The sequence below is a fragment of the Bos indicus genome, chromosome 13, assembly GCF_029378745.1.
Source record: "Bos indicus isolate NIAB-ARS_2022 breed Sahiwal x Tharparkar chromosome 13, NIAB-ARS_B.indTharparkar_mat_pri_1.0, whole genome shotgun sequence".
Taxonomy (NCBI): domain Eukaryota; kingdom Metazoa; phylum Chordata; class Mammalia; order Artiodactyla; family Bovidae; genus Bos; species Bos indicus.
The window spans coordinates 59,767,904-59,770,677 of record NC_091772.1 but is presented as its reverse complement, the minus strand read 5'-3'; positions in this window follow the sequence as shown (position 1 = coordinate 59,770,677).

Below are 2,774 nucleotides of genomic sequence, written 5' to 3'. Positions count from 1 at the left end.
TGCGTGCGCGCCCCACACGGCGCGCACGTCCCCGGAGCCCCGGCCGCGGGGCAGTAGGGGGAGGGGGGCAGGGAAAACCGGAAACCCGGAAGCCCCGAGGCCTCCGGATGCTGCCTTTCAGAGGGGCCGGGCTGCTTCCCCCACCCTTCCTTTCTCCGTGCTACCAGCGGGGCAGGCATCACTAATTCAGTTTCCGCGTATGAGAAGCGAGAGTCAGAATTGGGAATCGGCCAGCTACTAGCCGGGGGACTACTAAATCCACACCTACTCATCCTGGAAAAGGATGGTTGTGAGAAGTTCGCGCAGATGTGCGTTCATGTTAGCATTCCAGTCAGTGGGTCACGATCCTGAGCTCTGTTTTTCTATTGAGGAGGAGTCTTCAGCGTTTACACTGCGTTGCAGGAAACCTTTCCCTCTCTTGTCCGGATCCATTCATTCATTCATCCATTCATAACTTACATACATATACTTATTGAACACCTACTCTATGTCATGCGCTGTGTTAGATGCTGGGATAACAGTAGTAAAGGAGACAGACTCAGTCCCTGACCTCATAGGACTTACGGTCTCGTGAGGGAGATCCAATCAAATAACCACAAAGATAAATGTAAAGTTTCAAATCCTTACTGTGAGGGTGGTTAATGGCCTTGTGCTCCGAAGGACATATGACAGATGTGTAACTTAACGTGGACTGGGGTGACATGCTTCCCTGAGGTAGCCAGGTTTAGCCAAGGTCTGAAGGGGTTGACCAGCTCATGTTAAAAACGTGACCCCAAAGTTCTTTAACACTCTTATCATCTATGTCCCCTTTCCTTTGAATCTCAGGGAGCCTGTGACTGCTTTGGCAATTTGTGCATTATTTAGGATATGGTCTGTGACAGAAACCTAAAGGAAGTCAGTCCTGAAAGGACTGATGCTAAAGCTGAAGCTCAAATCCTTTGGCCACCTGATCCGAAGAACTGATTCATTAGAAAGACCCTGATGCTAGGAAAGACTGAAAGCAGAAGAAGTGGACAACAGAGGATGAAATGGTTGGATGGAATCACTGACTCAATGGACATGAGTTTGAGCAAGCTCCGGGAGATGGTGATGGACAGGGAAGCCTGGCGTGCTACAGTCCATGGGGTCGCAAAGAGTTGGACATGATTGAGCAACTGAACTCAACTGTGACAGAAACCAAATTAACAGTGGCTGAAATGAAGCAGAAGTTGGTGTTTTGGGACGTTCCTGGTAGTCCAGTGGCTAAGACTCCACACTCCCAACGCAGAGGGCCCAGATTTGATCCCTAGAGAGGGAACTAGATCCCACATGCCGCAACCAAATGAAGATCCTGTGTGCCACAACTAAGACTCAGTACAGCCAAATAAATATATATATAAAAAAGAGGGGGATGGAAATCCCACCTCACTGAAACCAGGGTGGCAGATGAGAAATGCACAATGACAGCAGTCCCCCTGAAGAGAGAATTGACCTTGTGGCAGCTCCTCACAAGACTGCCTGACTTCCCACGTTCCTGAAGATCCCAGGAGTTCCACCAAGGCTTAGGTCAGCCGTAGTCAAACCTTGCCTACATGGTCTAGGTGGATATATGTGCAAGGTTGTCAGGGCACCAGTACAGAGCATTTCCCTAAAAAGAGTCCTCCCCGGAGAACAAGAAACACAAGAACCCTATGAGAGTTTCCAGGGTGAGGTGAGAAGAGCTATGGGAGTCCTGGGTTCTAGATTTGGCATTGCCAGTGACTTGCTGTGTCACTTGGGTAAGTTCTTCCCCGTCTCTGAGCTTCTGTAAAGACAAGGGGTTTGTCTAGATGATCTCCAAGGGCTGGGAAGGCTTTAATGATCTCTGATTCCAGAACAGTGCCTGACACATAGTAGAGGCTTAAACATGAGTTGTTGAATGTATGGCAAAGGGAAATTCACAGTGCAGATTCATAATATAATCACTGTGAGATCTGTGCTGTTAAGACTCTGTTGTTCAGTCACTCAGTTGTGTCCGACTCTGTCACCCCATGGGCTGCAGCACGCCAGGCTTCCCTGTTCTTCACTATCTCCCAGAGTTTGGTCAAACTCATGTCCATTGAAATGGTGATGCCATCCAACCATCTCATCCTCTGTCACGCCCTTGTTCTCCTAACTTCAATCTTTCCCAGCACTGGGGTCTTTTCAATGACTCAGCTCTTTGCATTAGGTGGCCAAAGTATTGGAGTTTCAGCATCAGTTCCCCAATGTATATTCAGGGTTGATTTCCTTTAGGATTGACTGGTTTGATCTCCTTGCTGTGCAAGGGACTCTCTAGAGTCTTCTCCTGCACCACTGTTCAAAAGCATCAATTATTTGGTGCTCAGCCTTCTTTATGGTTCAGCTCTCACATCTGTACATGACTACTGAAAAACCATAACTTTGACTATACAGATCTTTGTTAGCAAAGTGATGTCTCTGCTTTTTAATACACTATTTAGGTTTGTTGTAGCTTTTCTTCCTAGGAGCAAGCATCTTTTAATTTTGTGGTTGCTGTCACCATCTGCAGTGATCTGGGAGCCTGAGAAAATAAAATCTGTCACTTCATTTGCCATGAAGTGATGGGACCAGATGTCATGATCTTTGTTTTTTTTTAATGGTGAGTTTTAGGCCAACTCTTTCATCCTCATCAAGAACTCTTTAGTTCCTAGTCCTCAGTTACGTCCAACTCTTTGCAACCCCATAGACTATAGCCCACTAGGTTCCTCTGTCCATGGAATGCTGCTGGAGTGGGTAACCATTCCCTTCTCCAAGGG